Genomic DNA, 15000 nt, shown 5'->3' on the forward strand with positions numbered 1-15000 from the left:
ATTTGTGTCTATTTTTACATTTTGGCACTTTGAATCAATGGAAATGGTTGTTGAGTCTTTAAATAGAGCCAGTGTGTTTTTTCATGCAAGTGTTCCACAATGTTAAAGCTGTACAGACATATAGTTATCTATAACCTTGGTTCGCTAAACATGAAAAGTTAACCTTATTAGTAAACCCAAAGAAGAGCAATACAAAAACTGGTTCCTAATAGCTGCATACGTTTTGGTGAACCCCTGCCTAAGTGTTTGGGTCAACCCCTGCCTAAGTGTTTGTTTACAGCATGTGCAAACAGACATGCTAGATTGAGAAAACATAATATACTTATTGTTGAGCTTTTACCATCATACCATCAAATGCTGCCAGTGCTAAACCACACAGAAATGGCAGTGTTCCACCCAGCCTGTAGCGAGCGTAGTGCGTGTGTGTGTGTGTGTGTGTGCGTGCACCAGACTGCAGGCTTAATCAGCAGAATGAGGTCGGAGTGTGTGGAGTGGGTGGGGTGAGGGTGGAGGGAGTGATTGTCTGGCACTGAGGCCGGCCAGAGGAGTCAGGTGGCAGTGGACCAAGGCCTGCGAAAAAAAGGTCAGCGGCATTTGCAGGATTGATTTTGGCAGAATGTCTATTTTATCGGGCCGTTATTCCGACGCGCGAATCTCGACGAGCGCTCGTCAGGGAAGCGGGCCAGCTGAGGTGACCCGGAACCTGAGGATTCCGTGAGAGAGGGAGAGAGGGAGAGTGGGAAAGAGAGAGAGGGGGAGTGGGAAAGAGAGAGGGGGGGAGTGGGAAAGAGAGAGGGGGGAGGGGGGGGCAGACAGTGAATGTACATGGTTAACACACACACACACACACACACACACAAGTTGAATCTTGACCCCATCACTCCAACTGGAAGAGGATCCGTGAGCAAGCCCAATCAAGGAAGCGGGACTCGGGCACATTTAGCCAGGCTATTATGCGGCCTAATAAAACTGTCACTATTCCATTGGAATGATGTCCCGCTTCTTAATGCCCAGCAATTTGGCCCTCTAGTCAGCAGAGTGGACACACGCCATCTATTCTAATTATCACAACACTACTCTGTTCCTTTCTCTCTCTCTTTCTCTCTCCACCTCTATCTCTAGGTCAGTCTCTTTTTCGCTGCCCAATTGCCTCTGCCCCTTCTGCCACCACTTTGCGTCTGCCCCCACTCATCGTTCTCCCTCTTGCGGTTTAACTCTTGTCGGACACCCTCTTATCGGTCCATCCTTCTTGGTCATTATCCACCTCATCCATCTGGCTGCTCTGATCATTGCTCTCCGAGTGTCTTCCCCATTTAATGTATGGTCACTTTGGTCTTCTTTGGTGTGCTTTTGTGCGTCATGAATCTTGTCGTTTGTGCTCTCTCTCTCTCTCTCTCTCTCTCTCTCTCTCTCTCTCTCTCTCTCTCTCTCTCTCTCTCTCTCTCTCTCTCTCTCTCTCTCTCTCTCTCTCTCTCTCTCTCTCTCTCTCTCTCTCTCTCTCTCTCTCTCTCTCTCTCTCTATCTCACGCTGTGTCTTTGTCTCTTCATTTTTTCTTCTTGTTAAACATCCACTCCCCCTACAGTGGATCGCAGCGGCACAATTACAGAGTGTGTAGGAGCAACAAATCTGCTGTTTTCAATTTCTCCCTCTCTCTCTCTCACTCACTCACTCTCTGTCTTCCTCCTCCGCTCTCCCTCTCTCCCTCTCTCTCTCTCTCCCTCCCTCCCTCTCTCTCCCTCACACCCTTTCTCTCTCCTCTGTCTCTCTCTCCCTCCCTCCTCTCTCTCTCTCTCTCTCTCTCTCTCTCTCTCTCTCTCTCACACTTAGCTCAAAGGCAGATGGGCTGTGTGGGCAGCAGCATGGTGCGGATGCTTTCAATAAGAGTCTTGGTGGCCCCCCCGGCCGCTCTGTTGCGGCCACCCGAGCGCTGCCCTGTACACACTGCTCAGCCTCTTCCGCAGGATCCAGCGTCCGGTCGGGCACAGACACACACACACACACACACACACACACACACACACACCCGAGCGCTGCCCTGTACACACTGCTCAGCCTCTTCCGCAGGATCCAGCGTCCGGTCGGGCACACACACACACACACACACACACACACACACACCCGAGCGCTGCCCTGTACACACTGCTCAGCCTCTTCCGCAGGATTCAGCGTCCCGTCAGGCCCGGCAGCGCTGGCACTCCGCCACCTTCTACATTATCTGTGCCCGTAGGCACGGGCAACACTGCCCAGCACGGGGCAACACTGCCCAGCACGGGGCAACAGTGCAGTCTCCGTAGATACAGCACAGTCTTCATGGCAGAGATCCATTCACCGGGCAGCAGTTCATTAGCACAGCAGAGAGCCGTGTAGCGTGTTGCACACAGAGATGGGGATGATGCTGTTACGCTGGTGGGGCTGTGGTGTGGTGGTGGTGGTGCGGATGTTAGCTTTGATGCTTTGGCTCCGACGTTTGGTCGGCCCGGGTTGGGGTTGGATTCCCGACGTCTTTTTTGACGTAAGTTGCTTTGGATAAAAGCGTCTGCTTGCCTTTACCTTTACAGAGCTACTGCTTTAATTGAATGGAATAGAACAGTGTGGCCACATGAGTTTCACAGTCAACATTAGCAGTCAACCAGAATCCACCAGAGGCCAGTTCCCTCAGGCTCGATGGTGACCCCACCGGAGACTTCAAGGTAGCGCTGCCTGCGACCATCGACTTAAAGGCACCTAACCCTAGTGCCTTCCATGCAGCGCTGCCTGGAAGACGACGTTAGGGGCTTAAAACACCAAACACCTTACCTCAGCACAGCTGCAGAGACGCTCTCAGCACCGTTTGGTCCCATAACACAAACACAGTCTCCCCTGTCCAGAGGTGCGTTTCCCAAAACCTTAGTTGCTAGCCTGTTAGCAACTTAGTTGGTTGGCAATGGGAAATTGCATTGCAACCAACAAAGTTGCTAACTTAGTTAGCAACTAAGGTTTTGGGAAACGCAACCCAGCACTGCTCTAGCAGTACAGGCGTGCACATCCCTGGTCATCACCGGGCAACAAAACACCCGTCCACAGCTGTGCCATGCAATGGAGTCTGACCTGTGACAGACCAGTCAATACAGCCACAGCAACAGCAGTGGTACTGTGGCTGAGAAGGGTCATATTTAGACCATGGCACAGCACAGGAACTTAAACACAGCACCAGCATCATACTGTATGCACAATCATGTCAGCCTAGAGCTGTATATCGCCATCTAGTGGCCGGGATTTGTTTCTGTGAGAGTGAGTGAGTTTTGACAGCAGTATTTAACTCCCTGCTGACAGGCAGACACATGCATGCACTCACTGACACGAGTGGTCACGTGCACAGCACACACACACACACAGACACAGACACACACACTTATGCATTCCCCAACAAAACACTGCCACAGGGAAGATTTTCGTTGAGGTATGGTTGCCGTGGTAACTGTCGAGTGACAGGCAGCTGATGTGGTCACGTCTGGTCAGCGTGGCGATCCATCCCCTGATAGCCGCAGGTGCAGGCAGAGCGCCTTTACCTGACCAGAGCCGCAGAGTCAGAGAGTCATTCAAAACACATTCAAAATGCCTACTCACAAACCCATACATGGGAACACACACACACACACATACACACACTTACTTCGTATACTCCCATATACAATACAATATGCAACAATGTAGCATTCACCCTTAAATGCCTTATTTCCTCTCATGCACATGTTTGCACACACACACTCGAGCACACTTCCTCTCAACACACACACACACACACACACACACACACATTCCCTTTCCTCTCTCCTCCAGCCTAGCTCTTTTGTTCTACCACAGGAGTTGAGTTTTTTAAAATTGTTTTGCCATCGTCATGGCCACTGCAACTCAAGATATTTAGACTGCTGTGAGATCAGAGTGGTCTGTGTGTGTGTGTGTGTGTGTGTGTGTGTATGTGTGTGTGTGTGCTTAAGTGGCTACAGGTTGTGTGTGTGTGTGTGTGTGTGTGTGTGTGTGTGTGTGTGTGTGTGTGTGTGCTTAAGTGGCAACAGGTCGTGTGTGTGTGTGTGTGTGTGTGCGCGCGCTTAAGTGGCTACAGGTTGTGCGTGTGTGTGTGTGTTTGTGTGCAGTGACAGATGTAGATCCCTCTTGGTGGAATTCTTTGCCTCAGTGTGTGTGTAGTGCCTGCAGGTGTTTAGCCCGGGTTGGCCAATACGGAGCTAACAATTTCATTTCCCACCCTTTATACCGACTACACACATGGCGTTTGCCGTCCCCTTTCATCCCACAGCTGATTCTCGCCTGCCCCTGCCCAATGGCCGCCTGTCTGGCCTCTCGTTAGAGCTAATTAGCCCATAGCTACAGTGGACTCACTCATTAGCGGCCCTCAGAGTGGCTCAGGGCTCTGCTGGGCCCTGGTCGGTCATCCGCTCGGTGACATTTACAAAGTGCCTGACAAACAGCTGATGAGTAGGCCCCTCGTGTGCAGTCATGCATGCAGTCTCATACAGTACAGTAGGTGCAAAACATGCAGTCATTTGAAATACACTTACCTATGTGTGTGTGTGTGTGTGTGTGTGTTTGTGTGTGTGTGCGTGTGTGTGTGAGAGAGAGAGAGAGAGAGAGAGAGAGAGAGAGAGAGAGAGTGTGTGTGTGTGCGGTGTGTGTGTGTGTTTGTGTGCAGGAAAGAGGGTGCAGGTGCAGGTGTGTGTGGGAGAGAAAGTCAGAGAGAGATGTAGGACGAGTCATTTAAAAGTGCCAACACACTTTATTTTGTCCCTGGGAAAAGGGCAGCGGTCACTAGTTTGGTGCTGTCCTGTCCCATACTGTTTTCTTTATGCTGGGTCAGAGATGACTATTTTAAGTTGCCGGAGCTCTTGAAAAAGGAGAGAACAAAGAGAATTGAAAAAGAAAGAGAAGAGAATTCAAGGGGAGAGAGGGAGTGGGATGGAGAGACATAGAGAAGGAGTGTTTGCCTCCTGGAGTCAGCGAGCTTTCCCCCAGCAACACCAGACATTATTCAGCGCGACGGCAGATGGTCATTCATCATTGGCCGAGAGGGTGCGGGGTGGGCGGTGCCACAACAGACTAAGCTGGGCATGGTGCCAGTAGTGGTTGCTGGGAGGTGTCCAGCTTTGCCAACCTCAGACCCCCCAACACTACAGCACATAACACACAAATGTGCATACATAACATACTAATACACACACACACACACACACACACACACACACAGAGACACACACACGCACACACACGTCTTTTAAACACACACACACACACACACACATACACAGTGCACAATGCTCCCTGCGGCCAAGACAGATGCAGCACTTCTGGATCGATAGCTGGCCCATTCTGCACCTCAGATATGGAGAGTAGAGTGCGTGTGGGGGGGGGTTGGGGGGGGTGAAAAGGACCCCGCCGAGGCTGCTGCCTCCCAGCTCGTCTCCAAAAGACCTGTCCGACACAGAGAGAGAGAGAGAGAGAGAGAGAGAGGGATGGAGGGAGGGAGGGAGGGAGAGACAGAGAGAAAAAAACTGTTCTTTACACTTTGACCCTGTACTCCTACCCCTTATATACTTTATACTTCTACCTTGTATCATTGCTTAGATCCTGATACTGTACGTTTATGTAATAAATGATTTGGCAATACAAGTGTCATATTTGTCATGCCAATAAAGCACCATTGGAATTTGAATTTGACAAAGAGAGAGAGGGAAAGAGAGAGAGAGAAATGAGGCTAACTTCACACACCCACTGGCTATCCTCCTCCAGCTCCTCTCCTCTTTACTCTGGAAGGAGATGACTAACAAAACTCCAAAAAGGCAACTGGATCTCCATGAAAGAGAAAAGACTTTCATCCCAGCGCCCAGAACTCTTTATAACAGAGCTTCTTGGAAGCTTGTTGAAAAGCGCCCAGCTTTTTTAAACCGTAGTGTGTGTTTTTGGTTTGTTTGTTTTTTTGTTATACTCTTTATAGTCTTACATGCACTGTCTCGGCCATAACCCTGTCCTCTGTTAGAGTACGACAGCCCAGGTGCATGGTCAGATGCAGGAGGAGATGGAAGGCTTTTTTCAGCTGTGGCGAGTTGAGATGGTTTCACTGAGAAAGGATGTGGGAGCAGGGCAGTCTGGGATGAGGAATGTGCTGGTCTGGGATGAGGAACGTGCTGGTCTGGGATAAGGAATGTGCTGCTGGCCTGGGATCTAGTGAGGTAGGATGAGGAACGTGCTGGTTTGGGGTCTAGCGAGGTAGGATGTGAGATCAGGGCAGGCGGGGATGAGGAACGTGCTGGTCTGGGATGAGGAACGTGCTGGTCTGGGATGAGGAATGTGCTGGTCTGGGATGAGGAGGGTGTCTGTCTGTGATGAGGAGCGTGCTGGTCTGGGTTGAGGAACGTGCTGGTCTGGGATGAGGAGAGTGTCTGTCTGGGATGAGGAACATGCAGGTCTGGGATGAGGAACATGTAGGTCTGGGATGAGGAACGTGCTGGTCTGGGATGAGGAGAGTGTCTGTCTGAGATGAGGAGCGTGCTGGTCTGGGTTGAGGAACGTGCTGGTCTGGGATGAGGAGAGTGTCTGTCTGGGATGAGGAATATGCAGATCTGGGATGAGGACCATGCAGGTCTGGGATGAGGAGAGTGTCTGTCTGGGATGAGGAGAGTGTCTGTCTGGGATGAGGAACGTCTGGGGCCAGGTAAGGGTAGGTGGGGGAGAGAGCGAGCACCTGATCTGAAGTTCTCCAACTTGGAGGTCTACAGAGTACATCAAAAGCAAGAGAAGGGTTGAGAAGAGAAGAGGCTGAGGAACAGTGAGCATCATTGGAGATGGTTCGCAGTGGTGGATACCGGCTATGTAGACCCATCTGGCATACCTCCAGTCCATACATACTGTATGAAACAGAGTTGTGCTCAATTCGAACTGCAATTCTGCTTCCTGTTTGCTACCTCAATTGAAATGCAAGTGAAATTCAAGAATTGAATTGGAATTTAAGAGCCAGTTTCAATTCAATTCTGGAATTTTGCACAAGCCTGGTATGAAAACCACATGTCCACCTGAACCTTGATGTCCTAAGATTATACTGAAAGGAGATAAGAAAACTGGTGACAGGTGTAAGTCAGTGTGCAGAGAGAGTGTGCGTTGGGTATGTGAGTCGGCCCATTGTATCCTCCATGTGTTTGTATGGAAGCAATAAATGTTTGCCATTACTACTCTCTTAAAGCATGTTGCAAATGAGCAAGTTTCCAAGGGTGGTAAACACTGCAGAGACCAGTCTTATTTGGGATCACTAAGTCGTGATCATTGTGTTGAAAGTATAAATGCGTACACAGTAAGCATATACTGTTGTTGTACACAAATACAAACACACAGGCACATGTGGGAAGACTTTGAAAGTGCACAGTCAGTGGATGTTTGCAGTGTGTGGCCCCTGAAGCCGTAATGATAACCAGTTGGCCACCGGCACCGCAAATCACGTTGCGCCGCTCCGACTTCCCGGACCCACCGCACCCGGCACCGACGCCACCTTCACGAGCTCTGCGGACTCGATCAATCTTGCACCCTAAGGTAATAAATTTTACCAGCAGCCTCGGGACGGCTATGTATATTCATGAGATATGAAAGATTTACCACCACTAAATCCCCCCCCCCCCCCGTGCTTGTGTGTGTGTGTGTGTGTGTGTGTGTGTGTGTGTGTGTGTGTTCTGGGCCACTGATGGAGATGTGAGTGGTTCAGATGGGGCCGGTAATTAGGAGAGTGTGTAGTGCAGCTGTATAAGTGGATGGAGCGAGAGCTCCCTCAGTGCACCAGGGACAGTTTGGGGGGGGGGGGGCATATGTGCTTGAATGTACAGTATAGTAAGTTGAATGTATAGTAAGGGTTCATGCCTAGTGTGGGTGTGGGTATTGTGTGTTCTGTGATTGGATTGGATACGGGCAAATCTCTCTCTCTCTCTCTCTCTCTCTCTCTCTCTCTCTCTCTCTCTCTCTGGCCTGACGGGGCTGTGGGGTTGGGTTGGGTTAGAGCCTGTTACCACAGTAACCTGCATGGAGATGTGTCGTCCAGGGCCACAGAGAGCATCTCTACTCCTGATTGCAGAACAGAGAGCAGGGAAGATGATTGTTGCTAATGGTTACGGGGCTGTTTGGTAAGAGCAGACAGAAAAGTATTATGAGGACACGTGCACACATACATACACACACACACACACACACACACACACACACATGTGTGATAAGAGAAAAATGTATTTTATATTTATCTTTCTTTCTCTCTCACACACACATGCACGCATGCACACACACACACACACACACACACAACACACACAAACACACACACACACACACACACACACACACACATGCACACGCACGCATACAGTGACAGTGGGAACAGTTCCATAGTGTGACAGAGATCCTTTGCCATCAAAGCCACAAGGAGTCATTAACAATTAACAGCTGTCAGAAGAGTGCGGGCAGGTGGGAGGAAAAGGACAGGAGGAGAGAGAGGGAGGTAGAGAGAGAGAGGGAAGGAGGGATAGAGAGGAAGGTAGAGAGAGAGAGGGAAGGAGGGAGAGAGAGGGAGGTAGAGAGAGAGAGGGAAGGAGGGAGAGAGAGGGAGGTAGAGAGAGAGGAAATGAGAGGGGAAGAGAGAGAGAGAGAGGGAAAGGAGGCTCGTAGGACAGGAGGAGAGAGAAAACGGCATGGGTGGGGGAAGGGAGGATGAAAGAGTCAAGGGCTGAAAGAGGGAATGAGAGAAGAGAGAGAGAATCAGAGAAGAGACCAGGAAAGGAGAGAGGGCGGGCATAGAGAATGAGAGAGGGCTGAAGGTGAGAGAGAGAGAAATTAGAGGGAGGGAATCAGGGGAGAGAGAGGGAGAGGAAGGGAGGGATCGAGGGAGGGAGCAAGAGACAGAGAGAGGGGGAGAGAAGGAGGGAGGGAGGGAGCAAGAGACAGATGCTCTCAGGTGTAAAGACAGGTCTTATGCCCGATCTTGCCCTGAAGCACCAAGATCTTCACCACTGCTGACACCTTTGATTATCTTTCATTACTTCCTTTCCCATCTCTCTCTCTCTCTCTCTTTCTCTATACAAGTCCCTTTTTTCTCACCCTGCTCCTTTTACTGTCCATATATCTGTCTCTCTCCCTTCACACCCCCACTTGGTGATATTGGCAATGTCAGAAACGCAACATCCCGTTTCATTCAATACTGCAGACCTCTGCTGCATTAATCATGCCAGGTTTTATCATAACAGGTTTTATCATAACCTGGCATGTGTTTTATCATAACCTGGCATGATTAATGCAGTAGAGGTCTGCAGTATCGAAACGTGTGTGCACTACTTAAATATTTAAATGTATCATTTCATTAAAGGAAAATTCCGGTTTTTAGCACTTTAAGGCCCTTTTCTGGTTTGTTTTGGATGAACTAGAGTGGTGGACACCGAAATTTTGGCAATGGGCAAATGGGCATACTGTAGTAGGCTACTCAAACATGTCCTAAAACAACCCTTAACGTTCGTTTTCAAAACTGTGTAACTCACCGAGTGGTTAGTGGTGTTCGTTGATGATTCCAACAGAAATCAATGGGATTTTACAAAATGCCAAATAAAAGACGACAGAAACTGTATTTCGCTACGCTACTTGTTTTGGAACATCAACGAACACCACTAACCACTCATGTTGCACACTCGTGAGTTGCACAGTTTTGAAAACGAACGTTAAGGGTTGTTTTAGGACATGTTTGATACTACAATATGCCCATTGCCAGCCACCCTGAGAAGTCAAAGGCGATTCAAAACGAGTCAGAAAAGTCGAGACAGGACCAATCGTCAAAATGTCGGTGTCCACCACTCTAGTTCATCCAAAACAAACCAGAAAATGGCCTTAAAGTGCTAAAAACCGGAATTTTCCTTTAAGATAAATAAGATTTTGTCAGTAGCAGTTGATCCCAGAGAGACTTATGTGACCAATATGCCTTTTTGTATTTAGGTTTAAGTATTAACTGAGGCAAAGCAAGTGGTTGTTCTTTTTATTATTGAGTTTTATTTTTTTATTTTTTTACAATAACCAAACACACTACATTACTACATTTTCAGATCACACAAACTAAATGTAATATCTATGTTTGCAGTCATTTTATTTAATAAACAAAGTCACTCCCACTTATTTAACCCATATTGACCTCTGCATCTGAAATAATAACTGGCTGAATTTGCAGCAAACCACGGCATGCAAATGACTGATCCATCACAGTTAAGATATGTGTTGGCGTCTGGTAAATGTGGAGACAGCCTATATAGTTTTAAATGTACAGTACAGACACAAATGGCAGCGTTGATACACACACATAAACACATGCGCGCATGCACAAAGACGCCCTCTACCTTAAAGGGAACTGCAGATAAAGTTGAGCTTCTCGTTCATCGGCCGGCTGACCCACTTCCTCTGGCCTCCTGACTGCAGGGCGCCCGCCAGGCCACACTCGCTCCTCCCGGTGCCGTTCCCGTGGGCCCAGTCGTCGCTGCACAGCATCACCCCACTGATCCAGATCCAGAGCTCCATGGGGCACAAGAAGGACAGGCCCATCCACACGTGAGCCGTGCTGGCCCCCCTGGTCACCTCCTTCACACAGCCCTGGGTCTCAGAGGAGGAGGCCGAGACCAGCTCCATGTTTTTCCTGTTACAGTAGTCGAGAGCCTCCCTCCAGGTCTTATTCTCACGGATCAGGAACAGGTCGTAAGGGCACTCTAAACACAAAAGCAATGGAAGAGGCATGTCTCCTATGAACATTTTACAGCAGTAAACAGAGATGTCACCATCCTAAACAAGTGAAATGTTAAAGAGGAGCTTATTGATGAAAACCAGATAATAATGTAGGGGTGGGCAAACTTTTTGGCTCAAGGGCCACATTGGGTTTTGAAACTTGGCCGAATATTTGTTTTCAAATATTAATTGCTTTAAAAATACTGCTTGTTTGATGCTGTTTAACTAATTTATAAATGGTGCACTGTCACTTTAAGAGCAATTCAGGTTTAGTTCTCAATGATCTTTTGCCAGCTCCACTTAAAGACTATGGCTATTGCTGTGTCCAGTTTATAAATGGTCAGTTGTGGGAACTATTTTTGCTTTCATGATATCATTTTAAATGTTTTAAAAGTTACATATCAATTATCAACAATAACAAGCTGGCTGGAACCTGCCACTCTCTCTCACTCTAGTGCATGCTCAGTCGCGTTCCCAATTCAATGCAGTAGCATAACGTTCAAGTTAGATCTGCTGCAATGGAGATTCCAAAAATAGTATGATCTCTATGTAACATCATGTTTTGACATTGACATTGTAAACGTTCTCTAAGAGGAGTGAAAAGCAGTTTGCAGTAAAGCTAATCACAACGTTGTCTATCGCAGGAAAAAAATAGCGAGCAGCCTGATAACCTAAATAAAATGCTCGGCGTGCCGGATTAAAGTGCTTGGCGGGCCATAGTTTTCCCAACCCTGTGATAGTGCATGTGTAAATGAGACGAATTTAATTAAAACATTCAATATTATTTTTTACATGCAGAATCTTCCAGAAAAGAGGATTGAAAATTGAATTTGAAGTAAATAAACAGCAACTCACCCTCATAGCAAAAGAATGGATGTTTCTGAGTACACGTCCTGTCCTCCCATTTCCCAGTTTTGTGTAGCTTTGTTACAGCACAGTCCTTATTGAAATTATTAGGTTTTCCTGAACTCCAAAACCTAAATGCGGAGGTAGTTTGGTCCGACCATTTCCAGTAGTCCTTGAACAAGCCGATCCAAACGTTCTCATCCCCTGCTGTCTGATCAACCATGTTGTTCTCAGTCTGGTTCCTCACGATGGCTAGGTCTGTGTGCTCCACCCTGCAATACTGCTGAGCTTCTATCCATTTCTTCTTCTTTTCTATCAGAATGTATCTTTTATTTTGGTTGCCACTCTCTGTAAGACAAAGATTTTTATTTTAATGTGACATACTGTATAAATGATCATACGATGATGGTTAAAGGATAATTCCTGTATTTAGCACTTTCAGTCCCTTTTCTGGTTTGTTTTGGATGAACTAGAGTGATGGACACCGAAATGTTGACGATGGGTACTGTCTCAACTTTCTGACTCGTTTTGAATCGCCTAATTGATATTGCAATATGGTGTGATGGTATTGATATAATTGTGTGCAGAAAGTATCATGATACTATTCTGTATCCATTTTCCCCTCTATAATAGTAAACATGTGAGTTTAGACTAGAGCTACCAACACCACTATACAGTATGCAGGAAGAACACATGCAAACAGATTGACACACACACACACACACACACACACACACACACTCACACTCAATGAACAGTATATTTCCCGTCTTACCATTATAGCATATGAAGAAATTCTTAAATTTACACGAGGCATCATTCCATCGGCCTTTGTTGAAGAGAGTACAGTCCTCGTTTCCATAAATATCATTTGGTTCACCGCTTCCCCAGGATGTGAAGTTGGTCTCTTCCACACTGTAGGCCCTGCTGCCCTGCACTGACCACCTCCAAGTGGAATTTGTAGTTTTATTCAACCCAATCCAAACTTCTTTGGCATAACCATCTTTGACCGTGCTGGTCATAGCCGTCATGTCGTCCGTATCTTCAACAGTGGCCAAGTCGGTAAAGTTGCACCTGCAGTATTCCTGTGCTTCCTCCCACGTCTTCTTCTCGTTCACAAAGTGGTACCGCCGCACCACCCGTGAGGACACACTGCAGAGCCCTGTGAGGAGGATACATCCAACAGTAACAGTTATCACTCAGTCATCAAGATGAATTAAGAATACTTTCATCACATGATGTTCACTGACCTGAGAACAGCAGAGTGATCAGAAGCAAGTGATCCATCCCTGAAATACATCTGTCAGTCAATCAAAATGTCACTTTTTATCTTTAGTAGTATAATATTAGCAATATTATGCTGTATAACTAAACCAGTTTTTATAACTCTGACTTAGTGAAATGTACTGTATGTTGAATATTTAAGCAAATAGGTTTCAAACGTTAAATATTAGATCTTTTTCCTAAGTATATCTAGAGAAAACAGGGATTCTTACTGTAGTCATGTGCAGCCTTGTCTGTTATGATCTGCTCCTGGTCGTGTCTGTGAGTTTGGCGCTTCTCATGTCAGCTTTCTAGTTCTCTTTAGCCCTTGGGCAGCTATTACTTGTTTTTCTGGTTTAAATGCAAATGGGCCTTTTTTTATTAAAGATTTGTCACATGCTAATGACCACTACACACGGCAGTGTTGCAATAGGTCAATTGGCCAGCACAAAAGCGCTATTCACCTGAATCCAGTCAGTATGCAAGCCTGATGAGCACCCAGATGGACACAGAGATCTCATGGGTGGGATGAAGCCCTGGTGAACTGTGTCTCTCAAAGATGCGCTGGAGGATCCAAAGCCAAAAAAAGGTCATTGCACTCTGTGTAAGAGTTCTTGACTTGACTGAGTAACACAATGTAGTTAGTTAAAGTGATTGATAATGACTGACTGACTATTATTGTGTTACATGCTTCAAATGTAAAGCACTTTGAGCTGCACTCTGTGTATGAAAGGTGCTATACAAATAAAGCTTATTATTATTATATTATTATTATTATTTTAACTTAATAATGTTAATAAATGCAGCACTGGCTTACAGCATGGAGAATGGAGTTTTTTGACATTGGCGATGCACGCCCAGTACAGAATGCCTGGTATTGCACTACGGAATGAAGTTGTGGGCTGGAGCATGATCCTCTTTGTTGATATTAGATTAATTGGGTGCCCCTTTAGCACTAAATTGGTACCCAGACACATACACACACACACACACACACACACGCCTGTTCACAGTAACAAGTTAAACAAGTAAGGTGACGTTGGATGAAATCTCTTACATTGTGTGTTTGGTTTGTCAAATGTCAAATGTCTGTTTATTCAAAGTAAAACCTGGTAGTTGGGTGAGTTTTGGAGTCATTTTGTGATATAGTCAGTGTACTGGAACTGCTAGCTATGTGGTTGAATTCCCAACTTCCACCATTGTGCCCCTAGAGCAAGGCACTTAACCCCGAGTTGCTGTGGGGGACAATGGCCCTTGTAATATGATTGACATATGTACCAGTAAGTCGCTTTGGATAAAGACATCTGCTAAATGAATAAACGCAAATGTAAATGTAATTCTGGGTTTGATATTCCTTGAGAGGTTCTGTTTGAGTCCGATACAGGAGGAAGCATTAGCAATGTATAGTTGAGACTTTTACTGAAGGAAACAGGAGTTATGTGCAGTGAAAGCATCTGGTGTAGTTTGTGAAGTCACTCTCCATTTTATTCCTGCCGACAAGCAATTGTGCCTCTTTGTTCTTAGCAGGCCTCTGTAGCAGTGTGTAGGAAGATGAGGAATATAGTCAAATTGAACCACAGAGACTAAGTGTGTGTGTGTGTGTGTGTGTGTGTGTGTGTGTGTGGAGGGGGGAGGGGTCGGTGGTAGACTTTAGGTAGCATGTGTGAGATATTTGCTCGGGAAATCGCCCGTGTCCCCTGAGCCTGGCTGCAGTGGCAGGAGCTGAGTGTCATAGTGAGCCCCTCTTCCCTGCCCACGTGTGTTACGCTGAAACCCTTCCTCCCTGAGCATCTTCCCTGCCCACGTGTGTTACGCTGAAACCCTTCCTCCCTGAGCCTCTTCCCTGCCCACGTGTGTTACGCTGAAACCCTTCCTCCCTGAGCCTCTTCCCTGCCCACGTGTGTTACGCCAAAACCCTCCCTGAATCACTCTGTTGAAACTCGCTACGGCGTGCCCCCTACGGGAAATGATGTAATTAATTTGAAGTAAATGCAACATCAGGCGGGGGGCGTTAGGGGGGAAGAAATAGGATGATAATTCGACAGATCTCAGGGGAGGGGGGTGGGCACCTGACTGCAGAGAAGGCGGGGGCTTGCTTTGATATATTTTAGGAGTCA

At 47.1% G+C, this 15000-nt stretch overlaps 1 protein-coding gene across 11 annotated transcripts in view; it reads left to right on the top strand.

The window, feature by feature from the left end:
- Positions 1-15000, top strand: part of magi2a (membrane associated guanylate kinase, WW and PDZ domain containing 2a) — a 250106-nt gene that overhangs the window by 192909 nt on the left and 42197 nt on the right. The gene's annotated exons all lie outside the window — the stretch shown is intronic.

Source organism: Alosa alosa, chromosome 17 (genome assembly GCF_017589495.1).
Source record: "Alosa alosa isolate M-15738 ecotype Scorff River chromosome 17, AALO_Geno_1.1, whole genome shotgun sequence".
Taxonomy (NCBI): domain Eukaryota; kingdom Metazoa; phylum Chordata; class Actinopteri; order Clupeiformes; family Clupeidae; genus Alosa; species Alosa alosa.